This window comes from Arachis hypogaea, chromosome 2, assembly GCF_003086295.3.
Source record: "Arachis hypogaea cultivar Tifrunner chromosome 2, arahy.Tifrunner.gnm2.J5K5, whole genome shotgun sequence".
NCBI classification, from domain to species: domain Eukaryota; kingdom Viridiplantae; phylum Streptophyta; class Magnoliopsida; order Fabales; family Fabaceae; genus Arachis; species Arachis hypogaea.
In genome coordinates, this window is record NC_092037.1 from 31,406,840 (window position 1) to 31,423,702 (window position 16,863).

At 37.9% G+C, this 16,863-nt stretch overlaps 1 non-coding gene across 1 annotated transcript; it reads left to right on the plus strand.

Annotated features, from left to right (window-relative positions):
• The first annotated feature begins 14,981 nt into the window (after positions 1-14,981).
• LOC112763478 (small nucleolar RNA R71) lies at positions 14,982-15,085 on the plus strand. The gene has a single exon (XR_003182884.1). It is a non-coding gene; the product is annotated as a small nucleolar RNA R71 (small nucleolar RNA).
• Positions 15,086-16,863: the final 1,778 nt, after the last annotated feature.

A 16,863-nucleotide genomic window follows, 5' to 3' on the forward strand; every position in this document is an offset into this window, starting at 1 on the left:
TTAAGCTTATTGTTTTGAAAAACATTTCTTATTTTGGTTTTCCTTTTTATTTTCAAATTTTTATATTTAAAAAAAAATTAATACATTATCAGTTGCAATTTTAAAAAAAAATATAGGTAAAAAACAAGAATACTAAATAATGTGAATAATAAATATGTTCGAATGTTCAATTAAATAGATATGCAGATAATTATATTTATTATTTTTAGTTAAATGATTATTTTTTTATTCGATTTATTTTATTTTGTAAATATTATTGCAATTATTTATATATTTTTCCACCTGCACCATTATCTACGTTAATTCAGTTTATCAGAAATAAAATTAAAATAAAAAAAAGAAACAAACAAGACCTTACTTTAGTTATTGTTGGAACAAACCTTGTAAAGCATCACATGTTTATGATGTGTAAATTATGTTGCATCTGAATTGAAGTAGATCTACAAATATAAGATGTGTTCATTGAACCCAAGTTCTTAAAGAGTGGTGTGCTAGCCACGGCTGGGATATGAATGAAGTTCTTTAATATATTAATGCAATCTGAGATATATACATATATTCTCCGCTAAGTGTTTAATTTCTTATTTTGTTGCCAAATAAATGCAATTTTCTATTATTTTTTAATTATTTTGTTTTATAATTATTTAATTGATATTTCTATAAATAAAATAATATTATCAAGATTATAAGCATATATTATCATAATTTGATATATTTCATAATTTTTTAAATTAACAGAGGATAAAAATTGGAAAAAGATTATGACACTAACTAAATTATTTCTTTTAAAACTTGATTTCATAAAAATATCTCAAATTTTCTTTTCATTTAATTGTCAAAAGTTAATATATTAATTTTCATTAATCGGGTTTTGACAAGATTCATTAATCAAAACAATAAAGATAAAAAAATAAAAAAGAAAATTTTTTAGATCAGTAATGAAAAATTTGGCTTGTTTAAATAATATAGAATTTTAATGTTAAGTGATTAAATTTAATCTCTTTTTATATTGTTGAGCCTAGTTTGATTTTGGATTAATTAATGATGACAAACATTTAATTGGGTTGAAAAGCCCAATATGGTTTAATGTGTGTTTTAGTGTGGCAGGCCCAAATGCATAAGCTTATGTTGCCACAGCCCAAGAAGACAAGTTTCAGACATTCAAAGAACTAATACTCCTCATAGCACCGTTCAGAAATTAAATAGCTATGTGTTTGCAAAAGAAAAAGGGCAGTTGTCTACATCATGAATAAAACAAGACAGCTCGAAGAAATTGGAGTAAACAACACACCAAGGACAGCTAGTAGACTCTCACCTCTCCAAGGACAAACGGTAAAGCAAATTTCAGTAAAGGAAGAGCAAAACACAAAATTTGCCAAGCAGCAGAGATAGTGGGTGAAGCTCTTCGTATGGCAGAGATCATGGAGCAAGATGCAAAAGTAGAGCACGCCAAGGAAGGAAGAAACACCAAGGATAGCAGAGGTAGTGGTCAAGCTCCTTGGACAGCAGAGGTAGTGGAACAAGATGAAGAAAGGACTGCATGCCAGCTAGGACAGCTCCAACGAGCAGCTGGTACAAGAAAATGGAAGGGGCAAAGATGAAGGAAATGTTGAAGATATATAAGAAGTTTCATTCCATCTTTTGAAGATAAGAAAGAGAGCACACACACTCAGAGCACCATCTCTAAAACAGAGCTGTAATCTCTTTCTTCTACTCAAGCTTAATTCTGATCTTTGTGTTGTGGTTGTCCTGCGTTATTTTCTTTTTTGAGAAAAGGCAAATATGTGAGGTTCAAAAGTCAAGAGAGAAAAGGCAAGAGTGATGCAAAATAGCCACTTTTTCTTCTGATGTAATTTGGGTATATGAACTAGGATTAGTTCTCCTTGCCTAGTTGGGATAGCACTGGGTGAAGTCTGAATCTGTTTGATTCCCCTTCCAAGTTGGGACAGCACTTTGGGTTGCTAAGCTATGGGAAGAAAGCTTAGGGGTAGATACTAGTTGAATTAGGAATTAATTCAATAGTATTGGTGTATGTAACCTGAGAATTATAGTGACAATTCCACCATGGTTTGTGGTGGAGACTGGACGTAGGATTCATGGTACTAAAAATCCGAACCAGGATACATGTTGGCCTCCTTTCTCTCTTCTCTGCTCTTTTAATGTTCTGCGTATGAGATAATTTCAAATAATCTCCTGCAACTTAAGCTTCCACTGCAACAGAGTTTGAAATTCTAAAAATTAAAGCTAACTTGATTCAACCCCCCTTCTCAAGTTAATCTAGAACCATCAATTGGTATCAAGAGCAAGGTCTCAAGGAGTCAAGCTTCACAGCTTGGAGTAAATATCCATGGCCAACAACATGAATCCCAACATCATGGCTTTCACTCTCACTGAAGGGCAGTCTAATAATAGACCTCCCTATTTCAATGGCAGCAACTACTCTTAGTGGAAAGAGAGAATGAGAATCTTTGTGCAGTCAATCGACTACAACATCTGGAAGATCATCCTCAATGGACCAGACGTTCCCACCAAACAGAATGTTGATGGAGAAGTTGTGGCTAAAGAAGACAACGAGTGGACAGAGGAAGAAAAGAAGAAGGTTGAACTCAATGCCAAGGCAATCAACCTGATGCACTGTGCACTCATTTTTGAAGAGTTCAGAAAAGTGTCAAGGTGTAAAACCGCTAAAGAAATATGGGACAAGCTCAAACTCACTCATGAAGGCACCAAGCAAGTGAGGGAGACCAGAATTGACATGTTGATGAAGGAGTATGAAATGTTCAGCATAAAGGAGGATGAGAGCATCGATCAAATGTTCGAAAGGTTCTCAATAATCATCAACAATCTGGATGCCATGGGAAGGAGCTACTCTGAAGAAACCTTAGTGAGGAAGATCTTGAGGAGTCTCACAAAAAAATGGGAAGTAAAAAGCACAGCCATCTCTGAAAGGAATGATTTGATCAAAATCACCTATGATGAGCTTAGAGGCAAGCTGCTGGCCTATGAAACCACTCACATGTCTCAAGACAAAGATAACAAAAAGAAAAGTATAGCACTAAAATCAATAATGACAGCCCAAGAAGAAGAATCTGATGACAGTTTCTCAGATGAAGAAATGGTGCTCTTTGCAAGAAAAATGAGAAGACTACTGAGATTCAAAAGCAAAGGCAAAAGAAGCTCCTCATCCAAAGATGTCAAAAAAGATCAAATCAAGTTCACATGCCATCACTGCAAGGAACATGGTCACTTCAAGTCAGATTGCCCTCAACTTAAGAATGGCAAAAAATTCAAAAAGGACAAAAAGAAGGTGATGATGGCAACATGGGAAGACTTGGAGAACGACACCAGCTCAGAGAGCTCAGATCAAGAAGCTCAACTATGTTTGATGGCGGACCATGATGATGAAAATGAGGTAGATCTCTCTGACTTATCTATTGATGAACTGCACTATATTATCAAAGACATCTCTGTCAATTCCAAGAAACTCTTGGACAAGTATGCAAAATGCAAGAAAGAAAATGAGGAAGGGATATGATCAAGAGGATATGATCAAGAGGAAGGGATTGATTTCGATGGATCCATAGTCCGAAACAAAGCTAGATTGGTTGCTCAAGGATATGATCAAGAGGAAGGGATTGATTTCGATGAATCTTTTGCACCTGTAGCTCGAATGGAAGCCATCCGATTGCTCCTAACATATGCTGCTCACTGTGGTTTCAAGCTATTTCAAATGGACGTAAAGTGTGCTTTCCTCAATGGCATAATAGATAGAGATGTTTATGTGGCTCAACCACCTGGGTTTGAAAACAAAACTTTTCCTAACCATGTTTTCAAACTAGCTAAAGCCTTGTATGGTTTAAGACAAGCTCCTAGAGCTTGGTATGAGAGGCTTAGCTCATTTTTATTGAAAAACAACTTTCAAAGAGGAGCCACTAACACCACTTTATTTATTAGAAATTATCATGATCATTTTATTCTTGTGCAGGTTTATGTTGATATCATATTTGGTTCGGCTAATGTGGATTTGTGTGCAGATTTTGCTAAGCTTATGACCAATGAATTTGATATGAGCATGATGGAAGAGCTCAATTTCTTTCTAGGCTTGCAAATCAAGCAAACTGCAGAAGGCATATTCATCCATCAAGAAAAATATGCAAAGAAACTTGTCAAGAAGTTTGGGCTGGACTGTGCTAAGCCAATGGGAACCCCCATGCATCCTAATATCAAGCTTGATAAGGATGACCATGGTAGAGATGTTGATGAAACACGCTATAGAGGGATGATTGGATCTTTGATGTATCTAACTTCCTCAAGGCCTAATATAATCTAAAGTGTTGGAGTTTGCTCACAGTTTCAATCAAAGCCTAAGGAGTCCCATCTCTCAGCTGTCAAAAGGATCATCCGATATGTGCTTGCTACCACTAACTATGGTTTATGGTTTCCTAAGACTGATTCTTTTCAATTAGTGGGTTTCTGTGATGCAGATTTTGCTGGGGATAGGATTGATAGAAGAAGCACAAGTGACATGTGCTGCTTTCTTGGAAAATCCCTCATTGTTTGGTCTAGCAAGAAGCAAGCTATTGTGGCGCTTTCAACAGCCAAAGCTGAGTATATTGCAACCTCCTCTTGTTGTTCTCAATAATTACGGCAGAAAACTCAACTAGCTGACTATAAACTGAATGTATCTAATATTCCATTATTTTGTGATAACATGAGTGCTATTAACATTTCCAAAAACCCTGTTTTACACTTTAGAACAAAGCACATTGAAGTTCGTTTTCATTCGATAAGAGAACATGTGCAAAATGAAAATTTAGATATTCAGTTTGTTAATTCTGAAGGTCAGCTAGCTGATATATTCACCAAACCATTGATAGAGGAGAGGTTCTGCAAGTTACGAACTGAACTGGGCATTCTTGCTTCATCCTTGTTTTCTTAATGATTCTGATAATGAGATCTTTTTTGCTTTATCTCATAAATCGCGGTGAGATTTTTTGACAGATGATGAGTAAACTTCATTAATCCATTATGAAGCCTACTGGATTCAAGCCTGATCATAATAAAAGATGGACATCATGTGCTGAAGTAGTTTCTAGAACTATGGGCTTTTTCTTTATTGAAAACTTTGGGGCTTCTTCATTATTTTTTATTGGAACAAATTTTGTTTAAGCATTTATGAAAAGTGGGCTTTCGAAATGTTTGGGCTGAAACTCAATTTCAATCTTTCGGACCACTGAACCCACTTCCATTTTTTTTCTCAGTCTTAATTTTTTGGAATTTGCATTTCATTTCATTAGGGCTTCTTTTTTAAATTGCATCCTTATTAAGTTCCATCCTTTGCTTGATTTTAACTTTATTTCCAAACGTACGAAGGTTACAGCTGTAACATCCAAAACATTTTCCAAAGGTTGGATTTTTATCTTTTCAAGGTGCAACCTTTACACTTCTCTACGCCTATAATAACTTCCCACTACATGCATCCATTCACACTACTCTCTCCACTCCTTTATCTTCTTCAACCTGTGCTCTATAAAATGGCACGAAAGAAGAGAGCTGCCCGCAGAGGCTCCCATAACGGCACCCACCATTCTGCTCACACACACCTTTCTCCATCACAATCTCCTACTCATTCTCCTCCCTCACCACCTAACCCTTCTCCTGATATGGCCCGCACTAAGACCACTGCTCGCCGCCCTGGCGTTGCTCCTCGCCCTTTTCCCTCCTCCTCCGATAAACACCTCTCAGCCTAGTTCATCTAAACCTAGTTCCTCCAGAGGAAAGAGGCCTCTTCACGAAGACGAAGAGATTCCCCCCACTCAGCCTCGCCATACTCGCGGTAGAGTCATTGACTTTCATCTTCGTCCTGTTGCTGAACCTAGACTCTCAAATCCTATTGCTTACAAGTCCTTTTATGCTGATTTTTCTGATGAGTCGTTTGATCGTCGCCGTTATCAATCTCTCATGAACTATCTATTTTTCTGCAAAGATGTTTCTGATCATATTCTCTGTCCCTCTAAGCTTGTCAATCTAGACAAACTTCGTAGGAAAGGTCTGAACTTTACTCCATTGTTTGCATATCAAGGTTGGACACCCATACTGTCCATCAAAGAGAAAATTTACCCTGACCTAGTCAGACAGTTCTATAGCAACATGTCCTACAAAGAAGGGATAATCGCTTCTTTTGTTAAAGGCAAAGTGATTATCCTTGACAAATATCACTTAGGCAAAGCCTTAGACTACCAGGACCGAGAACCTGATGTCTACACCTCTGGTAAGTGGGACGAAATGCTCAATTTCTCTTACTTTGATGCCCTAAGCACTGTCTGCATTAATATCCCTCTCCTGGAAGGTAACACTCCTACTCACAAGTCTCTTGGTCCAGTCCATGCCTAGTTGCATCGGATTGTCAATCACATCATCTTACCTCAGAGTGGCTCTTTTCAACGTGTTTCATTTTGTGACACACTGGTTTTGTATGCACTGCTTTCGAAAATCCCCATTTCTTTTGCTTACTTACTACAGTCAGGACCATGACCCGCATCATGAAGCATGTGCTTGAAGAATTCCTCAATCTGACAGACCTCCTTCTCCATCATGGTGCTGAGCGCAAAAGGGTTCAAGTTTTGGAGGAAAATGCTCTCAAAAAGACCAAAGGAAGGATTCGGATTCTGAGAGACTTTGTGGAGGATATTGAGGTCGGGATCACCACTTCTGACAATGAGGGGGAGGACGATGGAACCTCTGATGAATCCAACTCTGATGCCTAGCTCCTTATTATCTCATCTGTGACTATGACTTGTTTTTATTTTGGACTTGTTTCTTTTATTTTGGATGACTGTAAAGACCTTAACTACTCTGCTACTTAAACTATATGCACCAGCCACTAACAAATTTTTTGCAGGTTTTTCCTTTCCTCCCTTGATGACAAAAGGGGGAGAAAAAGAAAAGGAATGTTAGCTTTGGCTTAGGAAGAAATTAATAGTGATAGTTAAAAACACTGATGTTCTATGGTGCCATTTAATTTTTTGTCCAGTAATGTGCATCATGCTGTCTAGTGTAAATTGCTCTATGTCATTACTTGGATTGCTGTGATATATTACTTGGAATATTTTGTATTGGCTGCCTTTAAGCTTTGTTCAGGTATGCCGTGATCAAGGGGGAGTAATGCTGGCATTAAGGGGGAGATACTCACAATCCAAATGTCATCAAAGAAAAGTGTTCTTAACTCTTTCAAATTAATCTTTAATTTCCCTTTTTTTTTATCATGTTTGTCATCAAGGGGGAGATTGTTGATCCTAGTTTGATTTTGGGTTAATTAATGTTGACAAACATTTAATTGGGTTGAAAAGCCCAATATGGTTTAATGTGTGTTTTAGTGTGGCAGGACCAAATGCACAAGCTTATGTTGCCACAGCCCAAGACAGACAAGCTTCAGACATTCAAAGAACTAATACTCCTCATAGCACCGTTCAGAAATTAAATGGCTATGTGTTTGCAAAAGAAAAAGGGCAGCTGTCTACATCATGAATAAAACAAGACAGTTGGAAGAAATTGGAGTAAACAACACACCAAGGACAGCTAGTAGACTCTCACCTCTCCAAGGACAAACGGTAAAGCAAATTTCAGTAAAGGGAGAGCAAAACACAAAATTTGCCAAGCAGCAGAGATAGTGGGTGAAGCTCCTTGTATGGCAGAGATCATGAAGCAAGATGCAAAAGAAGAGTGATAAGCGGATAATTTATACGCTTTTTGGCATTGTTTTTAGGTAGTTTTTAGTAAGTTCAAGCTACTTTCAGGGATGTTTTCATTAGTTTTTATGTTAAATTCACATTTCAAGACTTTACTATGAGTTTGTGTGTTTTTCTGTGATTTCAGGTAATTTCTGGCTGAAATTGAGGGACTTGAGCAAAACTCTGATAGGAGGCTGACAAAGGACTGCTGATGTTGTTGGAATCTGACCTCCCTGCACTCAAAATGGATTTTTCTGGAGCTACAGAACTCCAATTGGCGCGCTCTCAACGGCGTTAGAAGGTAGACATCCAGAGCTTTCCAGCAATATATAATAGTCTATACTTTATTCGGAAATTGACGACGTAAATTGGCGTTGAACGCCAAGTACATGCTGTTGTCTGGAGTTAAACGCCAGAAACACGTCATGATCCGGAGTTGAACGCCCAAAACACGTTATAACTTGGACTTCAACTCCAAGAAAAGTCTCAGCTCATGGATAGATCAAGCTCAGCCCAAGCATACACCAAGTGGGCCCCGGAAGTGGATTTATGCATCAATTACTTACTCATGTAAACCCTAGTAGTTAGTCTAATATAAATAGGATAAGTTACTATTGTATTGGACATCTTTTGACAGTTTAATCTTTTGACTTTTTAGTCTTTGATCATTCGGTCTTTTGATCATTCAGGGGGCTGGCCATTCGGCCATGCCTGAACCTTTCACTTATGTATTTTCAACGGTGGAGTCTCTGCACACCATAGATTAAGAGTGTGGAGCTTTGCTGTACCTCAAGTTTCAATACAATTACTATTACTTTATATTCAATTCTCTTTTATTCTTATTCCAAGATATACGCTGCACAACACTTTGATGAATGTGATGATCCGTGACACTCATTATCATTCTCACCTATGAACGCGCGTGACTGACAACCACTTCCGTTCTACCTTAGGCCGAACGCATATCTCTTAGATTCCCCAACAGAATCTTCGTGGTATAAGCTAGATAGATGGTGGCATTCATGAGGATCCGGAAAGTCTAACCTTGTTTGTGGTATTCCAAGTAGGATCCTGGGAATCTGGAAAGTCTAACCTTGTCTGTGGTATTCCGAGTAGGAGTCCGGTATTGAATGACTGTGACGAGCTTCAAACTCCTGAAGGCTGGGCGTGATGACAAACGCAAAAGAATCAATGGATTCTACTCCAACCTGATTGAGAACCGACAGATGATTAGCCGTGCTGTGACAGAGCATTTGGACCATTTTCACTTAGAGGATGGGATGTAGCCATTGTCAAGGGTGATGCCTCCAGACGATTAGCCGTGCAGTGACAGCGCATAGGACCATTTTTCCGAGAGGATTAAAAGTAGCCATTGATGATGGTGATGCCCTACATACAGCTTGCCATGGAAAGGAGTAGGAAGGATTGGATGAATGTAATAAAAAAGTAGAGATTCGAGAGGAGCACAGCATCTCCATAAGCCTATCTGAAATTCCCACTATTGATTTACATAAGTATTTCTATCCCTTTTTATTTTCTATTTATTATTAATTTTCGAAATCCATAACCATTTAATCTGCCTAACTGAGATTTACAAGGTGACCATAGCTTGCTTCATACCAATAATCTCTGTGGGATTGGTGGACGAAATTGTGATTTCTATCTTTTGAGCTTTAGCATATATTTACTCTTAGGGCACTGTTTATTCTCACAACTCCGTTCAACTAACCAGCAAGTGTACTGGGTCGTCCAAGTAATAAACCTTACGTGAGTAAGGGTCGAATCCACAGAGATTGTTGGTATGAAGCAAGCTATGGTCACCTTGTAAATCTCAGTTAGGGAGATTAAAGGGTAATTGTGATTATTGGAATAAAGAAATAAAAAGGAATAATAAAAGCGATAGAACACTTATGCAGATTCATTGGTCGGAATTTCAGATAGGCGGATGGAGATGCTGTAGAGCCCAAGGACGCCTGCTCTCCTACTGCTTCTATTCAATCCTTCTTACTCCTTTCCATGGCAAGCTTTGTATAGGGGTTCACCATCAACTGTGGCTACTTTCTTCCTCTCGGGGAAATATCCTATGCGGCTGTCACTCGCATAGCTAACCAGTCTGGAGGCATCACCCATGGCTGATGGCTACATCCCATCCTCGCAGTGAAAACTAATGCTCACGCACTCTGTCACAGTACAGCTAATCACCGGTTGGTTCCCTCCCCTACTGGAATAGAATCCCTCTTTTGCGTCTGTCACTAACGCCCAGCAGGTTACAGGTTTGAAGCACGTCACAGTCATTCATTACCGGAATCCTACTCGGAATACCACAGACAAGGTTAGACTTTCCGGATTCCCAGGATCCTACTCGGAATACCACAGACAAGGTGAGACTTTCCGGATCCTCATAAATGCCGCCATCTATCTAGCTTATACCACGAAGATTCTGTTGGGGAATCTAAGAGATATACATTCAAGCTCTGTTGCATGTAGAACGGAAGTGGTTGTCAATCACGTACATTCATAAGTGAGAATAATAATGAGGGTAATTGAACTCATTACATTCATCATGTTCTTGGGTACGAATGAATATCTTGGAATAAGAATAAGATAGAAACCGAATAAGAGAAAATAGAATTGCATTAATACTTGAGGTACAGCAGAGCTCCACACCCTTAATCTATGGTGTGCAGAAACTCCACCGTTGAAAATATATAAGCAAAGGGTTCAGGCATGGCCGAATGGCCAGCCCTCTTCATGATCAAGTGACCGAATGATTAAAGACTTCAAAGTGGTCAAAAGATATCTAATACATTAGATAAATGTCCTATATATACTAGACTAGCTACTAGGATTTACATGAGTAAGTAATTGATGCATAAATCCACTTCTGGGGCCCACTTGGTGTATGTTTGGGCTGAGCTTGATTATTCCACGAGCTAAGGCATTTCTTGGCGTCAAACTTCAGGTTATGACGTGTTTTGGGCGTTCAACTCCGGATAATGACGTTTTTCTGGCGTTTAACTCCAGACAGCAGCGTGTACTTGGCGTTTAACGCCAAGTTACGTCGTCATTCTTCGAATAAAGTATGGACTATTATATATTGCTGGAAAGCCCTGGATATCTACTTTCCAACGCCGTTGAGAGCGCGCCAATTGGAGTTCTGTAGCTCCAGAAAATCCATTTCGAGTGCAGGGAGGTCAGATTCCAACAGCATCAGCAGTCCTTTTGTCAGCCTTCTTCAGAGTTTTGCTCAAATCCCTCAATTTCAGTCAGAATTTACCTGAAATCACAGAAAAACACACAAACTCATAGTAAAGTCCAGAAATGTGAATTTAACATAAAAGCTAGTGAAAACATCCCTAAAAGTAGCTTAAACTTACTAAAAACTATATAAAAATAATGCCAAAAAGCGTATAAATTATCCGCTCATCACAACACCAAACTTAAATTGTTGCTTGTCCCCAAGCAACTGAAAATCAAATAGGATAAAAAGAAGAGAATATACTATAAAGTCCAAAATATCAATGAATATTAATTTAATTAGATGAGCGGGACTTGTAGCTTTTTGCTTCTGAACAGTTTTGGCATCTCACTTTTTCCTTTGTAGTTCAGAGTGATTGGCTTCTCTAGGAACTTAGAATTTCAGATAGTGTTATTGACTTTCCTAGTTAGGCATGTTGATTCTTGAACACAGCTACTTATGAGTCTTGGCTGTGGCCCTAAGCACTTTGTCTTCCAGTATTACCACCGGATACACAAATGCCACAGACACATAGCTGGGTGAACCTTTTCAGATTGTGACTTAGCTTTGCTAAAGTCCCCAGTTAGTGGTGTCCAGAGCTCTTAAGCACACTCTTTAGCTTTGGATCACGACTTTAACCATTCAGTCTCAAGCTTTTCACTTGGACCTTCATGACACAAGCACATGGTTAGGGACAGCTTGATTTAGCCGCTTAGGCCTGGATTTTAATTTCCTTGGGCCCTCCTATCCATTAATGCTCAAAGCCTTGGATCCTTGCTTTAAAATTTTCGCCACTTTTTTTTTTACTGCTTTTTCTTGCTTCAAGAATCAATTTCATGATATTTTTCAGATCATCAATAACATTTCTCTTTGTTCATCATTCTTTCAAGAACCAACAATTTTAACACTCATAAACAACAAGATCAAAAATATGCACTGTTCAAGCATTCATTCAGAAAACAAAAAGTATTGCCACCACATCAATATAATTAAATTAAATTCACTAATAATTTCAAAAATTATGTACTTCTTATTCTTTTGAATTAAAACATTTTTCTTTTAAGAGAAGTGAAGGATTAATGGATTTTATTCATAGCTTTAAGGCATGGTTACACACTAATGATCATGAAGTAAAGACACAAAACATAGATAAACACAATATTAAAAACGAAAACAGAAAGAAATAAAGAGCAAGGAATGAATCCACCTGAGTGAGGGTGGCGCCTTCTTGAAGGTCCAATGGTGCTTTTTGAGCTTCTTTATGTCTTTTCCTTGCTTCTGTTGCATGATCCCTAGTGATTTTGGTGTTTTTAACATTATTTGCTCCCAATAGTTGTGTGGAGGACAACTTATCCCCTGAGGTATCTCAGGGATCTCTTGATTTGCAGCCACATGTTATACCACTGAGCTATGACGGCTTATATTTTCCATCTCCCAAGACTCAGAGGTGGAAGCTTTTGTCTTTCCTTTGAGGTTTCTCTGGCCTTGGGTGCCATTAATGGTAATGGAAAAGCAAAAAAGCTATGCTTTTACCACACCAAACTTAAAATATTGCTCGCCCTCGAGCAAGAAAAGAAAGAAGAGAAGAAGAAGAAGAAGATAATGGAGGTGAGTGAGGGGAGATGGATTCGGCTATATGGGTGGGATTGGGTGGGAAAGAGAAGTTAAATTGTAAAGGTAGGTGGGGTGTATGGGGTAGAATGGGTAGCAGCAGGTGGTGAATGAAAAACAGAAGGGATGATCATGAATGGAAAGAGAGAGGGCGAGGTAGGTGGGGATCCTGTGAGGTCCACAGATCCTGAGGTGTCAAGGAATTCCATCCCTACACCAAATAGGCATGTAAAATGCCTTGGCACACCATTCTGGCGTTTAAACGCCCATTGGTGCATGTTCTGGGCGTTCAACGCCCATGTGATGCATGTTTCTGGCGTTGAACGCCAGTTTCATGCTTGTTCCTGGCGTTCAGCGCCAGTTTGTCCTCTCTGTGCACCATCCTGGCGTTTAACGCCAGGTTGTTGCTTGTTTTGGGCGTTCAGCGCCAGAATGGTGCTCTGTTATGGCGTTGAACGCCGCCAGATGCACCTTCTGGGCGTTGAACGCCAGCCCGTGCGTCCTCTAGGGTGAAAAATTTTTTTCTTCTGTTTTTGACTCTGTTTTTAATTTTTTTGATTTTTTCGTGACTCCTCATGATCATGTACCTAATTCAACACAAAAATAACACCAAAACAAAATAAAATAAAATTAGATAAATAAAATTGGGTTGCCTCCCAACAAGCGCTTCTTTAATGTCAATAGCTTGACAGTGGCTCTCATGGAGCCACAAGATGATCAGGTCAATTTAGTGTGTTGTCTCCACACCAAACTTAGAGTTTGGATATGGAATTTGAACACCAAACTTAGAGTTTGGTTGTGGCCTCACAACACCAAACTTAGAGTTTGACTGTGTGGGCTCTTCTTGACCTTGAACTGAGAGAAGCTCTTCATGCTTACTCTCTTTTGTCACAGAGGGATGGCCATGTGCCTGAAACACAAGGTATTCCCCATTCAATTGAAGGACTAACTCTCCTCTGTGAACGTCTATCACAGCTTCTGCTGTGGCTAGGAAAGGTCTTCCTAGGATGATGCATTCATCATCTTCCTTCCTAGTATCTAGGATTATGAAATCAGCAGGGATGTAAAGGCCTTCAACCTTTACTAGAACGTCCTCCACTATTCCATAAGCTTGTCTTACTGACTTGTCTGCCAATTGTAATGAGAACAAGGCAGGTTGTACCTCAATGATTCCCAGCTTCTCCATTACAGAGAGTAGCATCAGATTTATCCCTGACCCAAGATCACATAGAGCTTTCTCAAAGCTCATGGTGCCAATGGTGCAAGGTATTAAGAACTTGCCAGGATCTTGTTTCTTTTGAGGTAGAGTTTCCTGAATCCAAGTATCTAAGTCACTAATGAGCAAGGGAGGTTCACTTTCCCAAGTCTCATTACCAAATAGCTTGGCATTCAGCTTCATGATAGCTCCTAGATATTGAGCAACTTGCTCTCCAGTCATATCTTCATCCTCTTCAGAGGATGAATAGTCTTCAGAGCTCATGAATGGCAGAAGGAGGTTTAATGGAATCTCTATGGTCTCTGTATGAGCCTCAGATTCCTCAGGATCCTTAATAGGAAACTCCTTCTTGCTTGAAGGACGTCCCAGGAGGTCTTCCTCACTAGGATTTTCGTCCTCCTCCTCCCCTATGCATTCGGCCACTTTGATTAAATCAATGGCCTTGCACTCTCCTTTTGGATTTTCTTCTGTATTGCTTGGGAGAGTACTGGGAGGAGTTTCAATAACTTTCTTACTCAGCTGGCCCACTTGTGCCTCCAAATTTCTAATGGAGGATCTGGTTTCATTCATGAAACTGAAAGTGGCTTTTGACAGATCAGAGACTATATTAGCTAAATTAGAATTATTTTGTTCAGAGTTCTCTGTCTGTTGCTGAGAAGATGATGGATATGGCTTACTATTATTCAGCCTATTGCGTCCACCATTGTTAAAGCCTTGTTGAGGCTTTTGTTGATCCTTCCAGGAGAAATTTGGATGATTTCTCCATGATGGGTTATAGGTGTTTCCATATGGTTCACCCATGTAATTAACCTTTGCCATGGCAGGGTTTTCAGGATCATAAGCTTCTTCAGAAGCTGCCTCTCTATTACTGTTGGATGCATGTTGCAATCCATTCAGATTTTGAGAGATTATGTTGACCTGTTGAGTCAACACTTTGTTCTGAGCCAGTATGGCATTCAGAGCATCAATTTCAAGAACTCCTTTCTTCTGAGGTATCCCATTATTCACGGAATTCCTCTCAGAGGTATACATGAACTGGTTGTTTGCAACCATGTCAATGAGTTCTTGAGCCTCTTCAGGCGTTTTCTTCAGGTGAATAGATCCACCTGCAGAATGGTCCAATGACATTTTCGAAAATTCAGAGAGACCATAATAGAATATATCTAACATGGTCCATTCTGAAAACATGTCAGATGGACATCTTTTGGTCAACTGCTTATATCTTTCCCAAGCTTCATAGAGGGATTCACCATCTTTTTGTTTGAAGGTTTGAACATCCACTCTCAGCTTGCTCAGCTTTTGAGGAGGGAAGAACTTATCTAAGAAAGCAGTGACCAGCTTATCCCAGGAGTCCAGGCTATCCTTAGGTTGTGAATCCAACCATATTCTAGCTCTGTCTCTTACAGCAAAAGGGAAAAGCATGAGTCTGTAGACTTCAGGATCAACTCCATTCGTCTTTACAGTCTCACAGATCTGCAAGAACTCAGTTAAGAACCGATAAGGATCTTCAGATGGAAGCCCATAAAACTTGCAGTTTTGTTGCATTAAAGCAACTAGTTGAGGCTTAAGCTCAAAGTTATTGGCTCCAATGGCAGGAATAGAGATGCTTCTTCCATCAAACTTGGATGTTGGCTTTGTGAAGTCACCAAGCATTCTCCTTGCATTATTATTATTATTATTTTCGGCTGCCATCTCCTTCTCTTGTTCGAAAATTTCTGAAAGGTTGTTTCTGGATTGTTGTAATTTAGCTTCTCTTAATTTTCTCTTCAGAGTCCTTTCAGGTTCTGGATCAACTTCAACAAGAGTGCCCTTTTCCCTGTTCCTGCTCATATGAAAGAGAAGAAAACAAGAAAAGAAAAAGGAATCCTCTATGTCACAGTATAGAGATTCCTTTATTGTTAGTAGAAGAAGAAAGGGGTAGAAGAAAGAAGAAGGATGGATTCGGATTTGGATGAAGAGAGGTGAAGAGAAGTGTTAGTAATTAAATAAATAAAAAGAAGAAAAGAAAAGAGAAGAGAAATTTTCGAAATTAATTTTGAAAAAAAAAAGGGTTAGTAGTTTTCGAAAATCAAAGACAAAATATAATTAAAATTAAAATTTAAAACAAAAAGAATTTTTGAAAAAGAGAGGGAGAATTTTCGAAAATTAGAGAGGGAAAAGTAGTTAGGTGGTTTTGAAAAAGATAAGAAACAAACAAAAAGTTAGTTAGTTGATTGAAAAAGATTTGAAATCAAATTTTGAAAAAGATAAGAAGATAAGAAGTTAGATAAGATATTTTGAAATCAAATTTTGAAAAAGATAAAATTTTTGAAAAAGATAAGATAAAAGATAAAAAGATATATTTGAAAAAGATATTTTGAAAAAGATTTAAATTTAAAATTACTTAACTAACAAGAAACTACAAGATAAGATTCTAGAACTTAAAGATTGAACCTTTCTTAACAAGAAAGTAACAAACTTCAAATTTTTGAACCAATCACATTACTTGTTAGTTAATTTTCGAAAATTTGATATAAAGATAAGAAAAAGATTTTTGAAAATATTTTGAAAAATAATTTTGAAATTTTCGAAAATTATAAAAAAAATGAAAAAGATATGATTTTTGAAAAAGATTTTGAAAAGATAAGATTTTTAAAATTGAAATTTTGACTTGACTTGTAAGAAACAACTAATTTTAAAAATTTTTGACCAAGTCAACCCAAAATTTTGAAAATTTGGAGGAAAATAAGGAAAAGATATTTTTTTGATTTTTTGAATTTTTAATTATGAAAGAGAAAAACAACAAAAATACTCAATGCATGAAATTTTTAGATCAAAACAATGAATGCATGCAAGAATGCTATGAATGTCAAGATGAACACCAAGAACACTTTGAAGATCATGATGAACATCAAGAACATAATTTTGAAAGATTTTTGATGCAAAGAAAACATGCAAGACACCAAACTTAGAAATCTTTAATGCATGAAAAATATGAATGCAAAAATGCACATGAAAAACAACAAAAGACACAAAACAAGAAATCATCAAGATCAAACAAGAAGACTTGTCAAGAACAACTTGAAGAT